The sequence below is a fragment of the Tupaia chinensis genome, unplaced genomic scaffold (genome assembly GCF_000334495.1).
Source record: "Tupaia chinensis unplaced genomic scaffold, TupChi_1.0 Scaffold000135_1, whole genome shotgun sequence".
NCBI classification, from domain to species: Eukaryota; Metazoa; Chordata; class Mammalia; order Scandentia; family Tupaiidae; genus Tupaia; species Tupaia belangeri.
Genome location: NW_006159604.1, coordinates 1592363 through 1605678, shown reverse-complemented (window position 1 = coordinate 1605678; position 13316 = coordinate 1592363). Strand labels below are relative to the sequence as shown.

At 36.7% G+C, this 13316-nt stretch overlaps 1 pseudogene; it reads right to left on the bottom strand.

Annotated features, from left to right (window-relative positions):
* Positions 1-9836: 9836 nt before the first annotated feature.
* Positions 9837-13316, bottom strand: part of LOC102494717 (interferon-induced protein with tetratricopeptide repeats 5-like) — a 120631-nt pseudogene continuing 117151 nt past the window's right edge.

Here is a 13316-nt window from a genome sequence, read left to right as displayed (position 1 = left end):
GATATGAACTCTTAAAAATGAGTTCATTTACATTGTACTATAACCAGCTAAACTAATCATAAACTTTTGATACTATGGATCTTTCTACCTATCCATTTTTAGCCATAGTTGTAAAAATGAACACATTCTCAAAAAAAAAAGGCAAAGATCCGGGACCAGCAGTTAGCGTAATGGCTATGTCGCTGGACTCCCATGTAGTAGACCATGGTTCGTGTCCCGGACCTGGTGGTTTAAACTCACGCTGGGTGCGTGTGCGTGCGTGCCCAAGATCCCGAGAGGAGAGTGGAGAAGGGATTGCAGTGTGGCCATCCCTCCTGGGGGGTGATTTCTCGCTTTCTGTCTCTGTCTCTCTCTGTCTGGCGAGCACACACGCCCTATAGCAAAAACCTCTCAAAAAAAAAAAAAAAGAAGGCAAAGATCACATTTATGATATATGCTAAAGGGATTATGGGTTATAGTTGATTCAATCAAAAGGTGTGCTACTTCTGTTCATGGCACATATTCTATTCTAGCATACTTCATATTTTATTTTTTAAGTTTCCTGTCACTCTCATAAGAATTGCCAGATCCATGGGCCAGATTATTGTTTCTGTGTAATTTGAAACTAGATTTTCTATCTCTAAAGTAGTGCCTGATACATAAGTAGACAATAAATATTTTCTGAATGGATTCTATTTGAGTGACTGTCATGTGCCACTACTCAAGTCATAGATGGGAATCAATGGAGAAACATCCAAGATGGTTGAATTGGACTGAAGTTCAGTATAGAAGTCAATGCTACAGAGAACACATTAGAGGTTATTTCCCTGGAGATAGTAGCTGAAGGCACACAACTGAAATGTGTTTCTATAAATCCAACATAGATGCTTGACTAATCTTTATAGAATAATCCTGTTATCATTGACCCATCTTTTCATGAAACATAAGTTTTTTTTCCTTTATAGAGAAAATTTCTTTTTCCAAACTCATTCTTTCAAAAGAATCCAACAAAGTTTTCCAGAGGACATGGAAAGCGTGTGATATATTCCAATATCATGGTATTTTAAAAATTTGTCAGTTGTAATGTTAATACCATAAATATTAATAGATTATATGTGAACAAAAGCTTTTTGGGGTCCTCAATAATTATTAAGAGTGTAAGAGGCTCCTGAGGTCAGAATATTTGAGAACTTCTGCCTTATAGCTTATAATAACTCAACCACTTTATTCCTCTGCACTCTTCCCATCCTTAGTCTTTAACTTCCGGTTTTATTAATATATTTTAATTTCCTTGAACCTGCCTTAGTTTATATTGCATCAGGCACCTATATTTCTATCTAGAATGCTCCCTTTTCCCTTTATTTATGGGTAGGACTCAGATTATTCCTAAAAGCTCAGTTCAAGAATTACTTCTGGCCGAGCTGTAGTAGCATGCACTGATAGCTGCTACTACTTGGACAGTCTGAGGTCACATTGGAGTCCTGGATTTGATTCTGCCCACCCTGGAAGCCAGGTGGAGTGGTACACACTTCTAGACCTACCTACTCAGGATATCAAGGCAGCAGGATTGTGACATAGCAAGATGTCATCTATCAAACAAACAAACAAACAGAAAAGAAAAAAAAATGTCCCAGAATTACTCTTTCTATGGCTCCCCCAGAATTTCCTTTGCAGACATAAGTCCCCTGTCCATCATTCTAATATAGAACCTCCTAAATTTTTGAAATGGTAGTATGTATGATACTACATTAAAATGACTTTTTTGTGTACTACTTCATGTTTAAGAGTTCATATCATGTTGGGGTGTATTTTCAATTTTTTAATCTCACAAGTGAATTTCATGAAGTTGTGTACTTTTATAAGGTTTTTTTTTTTTTTGGCTACAGGGCATGTGAGACAGAAAGTGAGAAATCATCACCCCCCCCCCAGGGGGGATGGTCATGCCATAATCCCTTCTTTTCCAGTCTCTTCTCAGGATTTTGGGCATGTGCACACACATGCCCCACGTGAGTTTTAAGTCTCTGGGTCTAGAACTTGAACAGCAGTTGACTATATGGGAGTTCAGTGATGTAACCTTTATAACATCTACTGATCCTGAAGGTGTGTACTGTTTTTAAAGTATGTTTTCCCCAAGGAGTAGCATCTTGCTTATCATGTAGTTAGTGCATAATAAACACTTGTTGAATTATAAGAAGTATCATATCTAATATTTATTGAACACTTATGTGCAGGTATTATTCTATGAACTCTAATTTATCTAAATTTTCTTCTTATCACAAATTCATGAGGTAAGTACTATTTTCATGTAAAGGAATTAAAACAAAACATGACATATGAAAAATAAGTATTAACTTTTACTGTTATTATTACCTAGCTAGATGAAAAACCAAAGCACAGGTAAATTAGTTAACTTGTCCAAAGTTGCACAGTTATTAAGTGGCAGAACCAGAATTTGAATCCTAGATGTGTGACTCCATCACCCATGCATTGACACACTGGTTTTCTATGTATAAACAAGTGAATAGTATCACAGAAAAATTACAAAGATATTGCCATGATTTTGCAAGTCCAAATTTAACTAATTTATCTCTAGAGAAAGGGCCACAGCCTCTTTAGCCAAAGAATGATGAGAAAAATAATTAATATTTTGTGAGAAGAATAGTAAAATATTATAGAGGAGATGATAGCTTGATAGGAGATTTATCACAGCAGTATCTGCATCTATTTGTGATTAAAATATGACAAAAAACAGATAAGAAATACATGATTAGTTGATGGATTTTGAGGGATAGGGAAACATATACATGATATCAATGTCTTTTGAATATTTGAGGCATTTTCCCCTTGTTTCCTCATGAATGTGATGGCTTTTATGTTGGAGCAATCTGAGCACCAAGGTGAGAACAAATTCAACAGTGAGGAAATTAAATCTGAACTAAGCCTGGTTTTGTGGACGTTGCTGGTTTCTGTGCTTGTAAGTGAACTGCATAAGCACCTTTATAAATAGAACAGTAAGGATATATACTTGTAACACATACACAAGGGGTTAATTCTAATATTATTACATATTTGTAGGTTGCAATAGTTTTCAAATAGAGTTCCTCAGAGGTATGGGGGACCCATGAAGCTGTTTAAAATGTTGTCAAAGTGGAGGAGGGATGAGTGGGCAGTGTTACAAGCTACCTACTTTTATAATAACTGAAGCATCTTCACCTAATCTTCTTATATATTGTGCTTCTGAATGCTATTCCAGTTGACCAGAATGATCTTTTTTCAGCCTCAGCTTTTTTCAATAATAGTCATTACAGGTTGAGGTGGTATTTCATTGTGGTATCTATTTGCATTTCTCTGACGATTAGTGATGTTGAGCCTTATTTAATATTGGCCATTCCTTATACTTTCTTTGGAGAAATGTCTATTCTAGTCTTTAGCCCATTTTTAAATTGGATTATTAGATTTTGTTGTTATTGTGTTATAAGAGTTCCTGGGACCAGCAGATGGCTTAATGATTATGTAGCTGGACTCCCATATTGCTGACTGCAGTCCAAGTCCTGGGCCTAGTGGCTTAAAACTCATGCCAGGCATGTGTGTGTGTGCATGTCCCAAATCCCAAGAGGAGAACAGAAGAGAAAGGATTGTGGCATAGCCACCCCTTCTGGGGGTGGATGATTTCTCACTTTCTGTCTTTTTGTCTGTCTCTGTCTCTCTGGCAAGCACATTCACCCTATAGTAAAAATCTCTCTCTCTCTAAAAAAAAAAAAAGTTCCTCATAGTTTTGGAGAGTAATCCTTTATCAGATTCATGGTTTGTAAATTTTCTCTTCTTTTCTGTAGGCTGCCTTTTCACTCTGTTAATTTTTTTTTTTTTGGAGAGATTTTCACTGTAGGGCGCGTGCGCTCGCCAGACAGACAGAGAGAGACATAGAGACAGAAAGTGAGAAATCACCCCCCAGGGGGGATGGTCATGCCGCAATCCCTTCTCCTCCATTCTCCTCTCGGGATCTTGGGCACGCACGCACACGCGCCCGGCGTGAGTTTTAAGCCACCGGGTCCGGGACGTGAACCGTGGTCGACTACGTGGGAGTCCAGCGACATAGCCATTACACTAACTGCTGGTTCCCTCACTCTGTTAATTTTTGCTGTGCAGAAGTTTTTTAGTTGATGTAGTCCCACTTGTTTAAAAATATATAAGTAAGCATTTCTAGAAATAAGTAGCAATCTACATTGATGGCAATATGTTAAGACTGAGTGGTATTAATATAGTGTGTGTGATAAAATGAAACTTCCTAGAAGTCATTTTAAAAACTTGAGAGTTCTTATTGTGACTCTCTCACATCTTATTGACTAGACTTCTATGATATTTCCCTTTCTGTTAATGCTTCAGTTTCCTAATATTTCTCTTAGGCATGATTAGTCCTGGAGGCAAGAGTTTTTGTAGAATAACTTGCTTCGTGCCCCCTGTTGACAGAGCTATGAGCTTAAAATACAACCAGAGAAGGTAAAACTCCGGTATTCATCCCCTCCTTTTCATCTAAGATGCTTCATTTCCCCTTCCTGGATACTGGGTGCAGGGAAGTAAACTCATAACATCATTTACACTTCTAATTCCTGCCCATGAATAAAAATGATATTGAACCTATTTAATAAATTATATGATATACATTTAGACCTAAGATATTTTTGAAGAAAGAACCTTCTATGCTAAAAGGACTGTTCTAAAATAATTTTCTTTCTTTTGAGATAATGTAGGAGGAAGATTATTTCAGTTTCTGGAGGGTCTCTATGGTTCTGAGCCAAGTGAAATCCTCTAGGCTGTCAAAATGCCAAGGTTGGTCCTAAAAATATCCTACTTTAATGGGAATGTTTAGTCTTAGAGCTGGAAGGGCTAGCAAAGAATATCACATTCATCTCACAAGGAATTTTTAACAGTAATGTTAATTTATATTTTTAAAAATCTCTTAAAATGTTATAGAAATGAAAATCAAAATGGCCCCAAAAGATTTCTTACAATTTAGTCACATATATTCCATATATAAAGTAATAGCAGTATTAGGATGAGTAAGTATTATACTAGATATTTTTCATTGTCTAGTGACCAATTTGATGGCCATCTGTGACAGGAACAAAGACTTCCTCCGTGGATAGCAGTACAACGCAGTAAAGTGAAATTTCCCTACTCTTTTAAAGAAGAGGACATCAGTAATTATATATAGTTAGGATAGAGATCTGGAAGGCTTTGAAATGGACATAGTGACTCTAACTGCTGCACTCCCTGTATCAGATAATCCTTCTGTTGAAATTGTGTAATGATGAGACCTTAGTACTGAATATGTTAATACTTGGATTTTTGTTGAGTTTCTATTTACTGAGATATATAAATTAAAGATGTACTTGCTTTAAAATCATAGCAACTTGCATTGCATTCTCTGCTAATTAATCACCTCAGGAAATTCAGTCTTACAACTTGAATCAGAATATTCAACCTCCTTGGAAGAGCTTGGCATAAAGCCTTTCTTGCTTTCCCCAGGAAGAATGTAATTTTTGGCTTATTTCTCAAACACAAGAACTTGAGTCTATTTTTTCCAATTGATTTCATTCCAGATACCAATTGTGTTTATGCTTTTAATGAACCATGGGCACATTATAAATAAACCTTTTGTTCAGGATGGTAAAAGGAGGAGAAGCCTTATGTTGTGAACAAAATGAGACAAATAAGAGACTAATAAGTCTATGGTGGGCTGATATTTATTTTGTGATTACCAGTTATGTGGATAGGTTTTTTTCCTATTGTATGGTGACTATTCTCCAAGGAGATCTCGCTATTAGACGAATGTACAGACCAGGCCTGATTGGTCTATAATTCCATAATTCTTGTCACACAGTAAGGTCATGTTTGAGACCATGAGCGTTTGCTTATAAGAAGTCTTTAATATGGGAGATACCAACTGGAAGAACAGCAGAATTCAGGACTTTTTTTTTTTTTTTGAGTGGTTTTGGTATAGGGCGTGTGCACTCGCCAGAAAGACAGAGGGACAGAAGGTGAGACCCCCCCCCACCACCACCACCAGGAGGGATGGCTATTCCACAATCCCTTCTCCTCCATTCTCCTCTTGGGATCTTGGGCACACATGCACACGTACCCAGTGTGAGTTTTAAGCCACTGGGTTGACTACATGGGAGTCCAGCGACATGGCCATTATGCCAACTGCTGGTCCCAAGTTCAGGACTTTTAATCACAAATCAGGAATGTGACAACATAAGGGTCTGGAGGTAGGAATACAGGGACTTTCCAGGGAAATTTCTATGATATCTTCATTGATAGATAGTGCTGTTTCTTTGGTGACAGGCAGTCTTAAGAAAGATGAAGATTGCTAAGACATTTGTGGGACACAGATATGGTTTATTATCTGTTGATGAGGATCTGTATAGTATTCTCAACTGGACTGGACTGAGGTATATTGTGCTGGGTAAAGACTCTTTACAATTTAAATGATTTATGGAGATTGAATGTATAAGTAATAATGATAATAATAAACTTAAAAAGACAAAAGATCTAGAGGAAGATGTTATTGTCCAATCTGTTCTGGGTAAAGAACTCAAGACAAGGAATTGTAATGACACCTGGATCTTTTTAGTCTTTATATGCAATGTGTGACTGTGTCTTTTAGAAGTTTATACAATTAAGGCTCTCACAATTTAGTCACCAAAATCGTAGTGTGCAGAAAAAATTGATTAGTCGGGAAAGAAAGAGCAAAAGCTCATCTTATTGTGTAAAATAAATTACTTAGGACTGTAGAGCATATAATATATATTATATATATTTAACCTGGTAAATATTATGTCATCAGGAAAGTCATGACATATTTTCCTAAACAAAAGTGTGCCATGGTCATGACTTTTCCAATGACCCAATATCCCAATATATTTAAGACTAAACACAAAAACCTTTTTCTTTTTTTTTTTTTTTTTTTTTTTTTTTTTTTTCGGGGCTCAGGGACTGGTATCAATCTTCAATTAGTACTTAGTTCTTTAGAAATAGGAGATCTATAAAATTTGGACTGTTTCTGGTATCAGCAGATGGTGTAATGGTTATGTTGCTGGACTCCCACATAGCCAATTGCAGTTTGAGTCCTAGACCCGGTTGCTTCAAACTCATGCCAGGCACATATGCATGCATGCCCAAAATCTCAAAAGAAGAATGGAGAAGAAATTGTGGCATGACCAACACTCCAGGGGGTGATTTCTTGCTTTCTATCTCTCTGTCTCTCCATTGAGTACACACACCCTATAGCAAAAGTCCCTCAAAAAATAAATTTTGACAGTTTTTCCTCCTCTGATACACTCCAAGAACAATATGTCAAAAACAGTACCACAAAAAAGGTAATGCTTAATATAGTAGTTGGTTCATGAGGAACATTCATTTAGTGTTTATTGAATAAATGAATGAGATAATATGATTAACTCAAGTATTTTCTGAATTTCTAGAAGGGATTGTCACCACCATGTAGTTGGTTCTTTATTTACTGAAACAAACCTAAATAGTGAGGTATTTTTCCTTGGTTCAAATATATAAAACTATTAATGGACTATAAAAAATTATAAAACAAATAGTAATATAAATAATCTATCTGAATAATTCAAGGTGATATAATTTAATCTGGATGTTGGGATCATGTAGAGAATGCATCTAGATATATATAAGATTGGGGGCTGAGTTAGCAGGATGTTTTGGCTTAAAATTATTATAGTATCATTTGCTGAATATCACCTCTCAGATGTGAAAAAGGAAACAGAAGAGCAAAATTGTAGTCTCCATTCCTGATAACATTATTCCATAATTCTTATCTTCAGTCTCTTCACACATTGATAAGTATATGCATATGTATATACATATATTAATTAAACATTTAACCTAGCCCAAACTGTTCCTCTGTTGGCATTTTTCTTCTCTATTACCAATACTACTTTTATTTATTTATTTATTTAGACATTAAAATTAAAAGTTTCTTTAATTTTATATAATATTTATTATTTACACTTAATTACTATACATCTTTACAGTGTGCAACATGGTTTTTCTCAGCATGAATACAGTGCATATCAGTCAAGACAAACACATTATCATATGCATTATGATCAGCAAATAACTCTTCATTTCTGTGTCAATTAAACATATTCCCTGTTCCTCTTCCTGCCTTTTCCCCAAAGCTAATTTTTTTTGAGGGAAAGATTTTTGCTATAGGGCACACACTCTGACCAGAGAGGCAGAGAGACAGTGAGAGGGAAAGTGAGAAATCACCCCCCTCACATGGGAGATGGCCATGCTGCACTCCCTTCTCCTCCATTCTCCTCTTGAGATTTTGGGCATGCACATACACACACCCAGCGTGTTTTAAGCATCTTGGTCCAGCACTCAAACCATCGTCGACTACATGGGAGTCCAGTGACACAACCATTACACCATCTGCTGGTCTCCCTTGATACTATCATTAAATGCATTATTTTCTGCTGGAAAGTTTGCAGAATGGCTGTAACCAGTCATGCACTATGTCCTGTTTACATCAAATGATTTTAGTTATGTTTTACTGGCAATTTTAGCAATGTGGAAATATATTGATACATATAGGTCAACATTGACAGACATTTTGATTGTTTGCAAACTTTTTCTTTAAAAAAATTAAATGAGAGTCAGCCAGTGGCATGGTGGTTAAGGTGGATGGATCCCATGTGGTTGACTGTGTGGTCCCAGTCCCAACCCATTGTCTTGAAAAATATGCTGGGCATATGTGTGTGCATGCCAAAAATCCTGACCGGAGAATGGAGGAAAAGGGATTGGAGCTGTGGCCATCCTCCTAGCAGGTACTTTCTCACTTTACCTCTCTTTTGCTCTTTTTTTTCCCTCTCTCTCTCTCTCCACTGAGTGTATGAACACTATAGAAAATGTTTAAAATAATAATAATAATGAGGATTTGATACATAAGCACAAATGAGAGTTTCTCTATGGTGTATGTAAAGAAAGTATGGGAGATCATGGTTTTGGACTAGTCTCCTGTACTCGGCCCCAACACACCAGAACAGATCAGACTGGAATGACTTGTGCTAAGTGCTACATAATCAAACAGAATTTTGAACTGGGTCAGTTTAAAGAAAACAAACAAACAAAATGGACCAATCCTCCTTGTGTTCCATTTTTGCTTTCTTCAGCCCTATTCATTTATTATTATTATTTTTTATTATTATTTTTTATTTTTACATTCAATCACTATACATCATTTGGCTTGTAAAGAGAATTTACCCAATATGAAATACATCTCAGACCAGTCCAGTTGAGAATACAATACACCTATACACGTTATCATCAATAGATAATAAATCATTTCTGTGTCCTACAAATGTCTTGTCTCTCTATTTTTTCTCCCTGATTTCCTTACCTATACTCTTCTCTTCTCCAACCCTCCTTCCACACTGTCTTCAGCATCGATACCTATTTACCCTGGTTTTAAATCTTCCAATCTTTCAGTCTCTACCATAGAGTGCAGACAGTCAGTGTATACTAAGTGGAGACATATGATATCTTTCTCTCATAGAATGGCTTGCTTCACTCAGCAATTAATCCTCCATATTCAATCACTTTCTATTAACTGCCAGTCTTGTTTTTATGGCTCAACCCAATTCTTTTTATGAAACCAACTTTCAACACTCAGATCATTGGAACACTCATTCTGTTTTATAGAATGAGGTGTTGTATGATTCTAGAATTACAAATAAAAGCCAATTAGATCTTTAAATTTGTTGTAATTTTATCTTTTGTCAGTTTTAGCACCCATAAAAGAACCCTAAGGACACTCTTAATGATGCCTAATATCCTTTGAGGAATGAAGGAGAGGCACCGCTCATTCCTTTTGAAGGTCCCTGTTTTTTACATGCAGCCCTGAGCTTTGCAAGTTCCTCTGGGTTGGAACCTAATATTTTTTCGTTCAGCCTCCTATATTTTTGGGTTTTTGAATTCAGGTTTAATTTGGTCTGTGCAAGCGTGTATGAACTTTTGGGGCTTGTAGTGACTGATAAGTCATTGGGACGGTCTACGACTTTAAAGTAACTGACAGAGATTACAGGAGATAAGTGACTCCAGCTTTCTAAAATTCTTGGGGCATTTATGTTTACTCCTGTTTATTCTTGCATGCTTAGACAGGGGAAAATCATTTTCTATATTGGTCAAGAGGAATCTCAGTTCCAAAGCCACAATGTGACTGTTGGGCATAGGTTAGGCCCTTAAAAGCTACTTAGAGTCCTAGCCACTTAAATATAGGACTTCTGTATTAGGATAAGTTGGGTCTTAGAATAGGTAAGTTTTTTTTGTTTGTTTGTTTTTGTTTTTGATTTTTTTATTTTGAGAGGTTTTTGCTATAGGGCGCGTGCGCTCACCAGAAAGACAGAAAGAGACAGAGAGACAGAAAGCAAGAAGTCACTCCCTGGGGGGATGGCCATGCCGCAATCCCTTCTCCTCCATTCTCCTCTAGAGATCTTGGGCACACATGCACATGTGCCTGGCATGAGTTTAAGCCACCGGGTCTGGGACTAAAACCGCGGTCAACTACATGGGAGTCCAGCGACATAGCCATTATGCTAAGTGCTGGTCCCTAGAATAAGTAAGTTTTGATACCAGGTTACCTGCTAGCCTCCAGAAAATCTCTGTCCAATGAAGAACTGTGAAACATTACACAATCCCATGGTTTTTACTTCTTTGACTTTTATCTTGGCCTATGATATCTAAGGTTCATAGAAAAATGAAATCCTCAGTTTCTGAAGAATTGATTACTCCAACTTCCAGCTATGCTTACCTTTTATATATTAAGGATTAGACTCGAAAGCTGTAAATACTTACAAATATGGTGAAATCTTACTAATTTACTGGGTTGTTGAAAAAGTCATGAAGTATTATTCTGTTTCTATGCAAAAATGTCATGACCTTTCCAAAAAACCAACAGAATTACAATGGCTAACTGTGTAGAATGTTCCAGATGAACAATACTGTTGATCTAAGAAGTGTATTTGAAAATAAAACTACTGAATTAGGCCCACCCTGGGATACCTAATTTGATGATATGTTAAAGCTTCTAAGAAGATTTCAGAAACTTTTTGCCTCTTTATTGATGACTCCCTACAAAAAGACAAACGAAAGGCTCAAGCAGCTAATCAATAAAATTGAGTCTTCTAACCTTTTCATTTAGTTACTAACCCATCCTGGAGGTGGAAAGAAGCTAGAATAAGGTATTCATAAAAGTTAAACCCTCTGGTCAAACAAGTTTGCTTCTTTTTAAGCATTATCTCTGCTGAGTTCTGGCACAGAAAATGTTGTCTGTCATGTTTGTTACTGGGCTCTGTCCTTAACTAACTAATCTAGTTAAGAACACAGAAGTAAGTTTAAAAGACTGCCTATCAAACTAAATATTTCTCCAAAATACTTACTTTTGACATTTAGCTGATTGTTTTGAAACTCTTTTGTGAAAAACAATTACATTTATAAGGTGAAATCACTAGAAATTCTTAAAATGGGGGAGGAAGCATTGGTATAAGCAAACCTTACCTTTAAACATTTTATTTTGACTAGGTTTTCTACCTATACCTCTTTTGTCTTTGCAAATAACAATATTTACATTGGAAATACAAGTTCTATGCCTTCGAAATATAAATTTTCTACCTTATTTTATCTAAGAGCCATCCATTTGGAAATGAAAATTTAAAGTAGAAGTCTTTAGTTGGTTATTAAAAATGCGATGAATAAAATAGACATTAATGGGGTTAAAACAAATGTTTAATTTACCAAAAGATGGATGGGACAGTTACCTAACATTATAGGGCCCCAATTAAGTCCACTTAATTCATCCCAATCTCTAAAAACTTGAAAAACTGGAAGGCAGAGATTACAATGCACAACCTAGATGATGATTGCATAGGGGTATTATCAAGAAAAGGTCTAGGGTCCCTTGATTCAAATCTCCTTGCTGGAATAGGTAAAATGATTTGGAGATGAAAAAGAGAGATATCCTTAGAGAAAGTAACTTTTTTTTTTTGGAGAGGTTTTTGCTATAGGGTGCGTGCGCTCGCCAGACAGACAGAGAGAGACAGAGAGATAAAAAGCGAGAAATCACCCCCCAGGGGGGATTGTCACGCCGCAATTGTCACGCCTTCTCCTCCATTCTCCTCTCAGGATCTTGGGCACGAACGCACACGTGCCCGGCATGAGTTTTAAGCCACCAGGTCCGGGACGCGAACAGCGGTCGACTACGGGGGAGTCCAGCAACAGTCATTATGCTAACTGCTGGTTCCTGAGAAAGTAACTTTTTGGAAAAGAAAAATGAATAGACTTTTAGAAGAATAGATGATGCTTTTGTGACAAAGTTTGTCTGGGTATGGTTTTGACTTCTGTCCTTTTCTCCTGTGGTAAGAGTTAATATAATACTACTGGTTGATGGAATTCACAAGGAGATTATTGATGACAATTGAGTTCCTTTTGGAGAATCTATCTTTAGGCAGATGATGGGAATCTAGAAAAGTCTTCTATATTTTGCTGATTCTCAAGTGCCTTCAACTTGAAGTGATATATTTTGAGGTGGCATTTCCTGAACACTTTCAATAGCATGGTGTAACGAGCAATTAAAACATAATTTTTAAGAACAAATAAGTTTTGGACCAGCAGATGGCTTGGTGGTTAAGGCACTGGACTGTCACATGGCTGACCATGATTCAAGTCTCAGACCTTGTGGCTTGAAAATCATACTGGGCATGTGCGCATGCGTGCCCAAAATCCCAGGAAGTGAATAGAAGAGATTGTCGCATGGTCATCTTCCCTAGGAGTTGATTTCTCCCCACCCCCCCTCTCACTGTCTCTCTCTGTCTCCAGTGAGTGCATGCACTCTATGGAAAACCTCCCCCACCAAAAAAAAATAAAAAAGAAGAAGAAGAAATAAGTTTTATGACCATAAAAGTTTATAAATGAAGTTTTTCATAATTTAAAAAAAACATTTTTAGTAATTTGAAAACTTACAGTTGATGCTGGAATGGGCAGGGATGCTTATTTATAAGAGGCTTAAAACCAAGTTCATGCCATTCACCACAAAGAGTCAAAACTTAGTAAATAAGGAAAAGAATGTGTTCAACGAGGGTAACATCAGAGAGAGAACAAATTGGAGTCCATAACCATCTCTTCAGTACCTGACAAGACACAGAACTTACATTGGAGAAATGATCGGTGTGAAATGCCTTTAGTCACAGAGGGGAAATTATTCATTGTTTTGGGGCAAAAATGAAGAGAAGGTGAAGAGGCCTGGTCCTTGT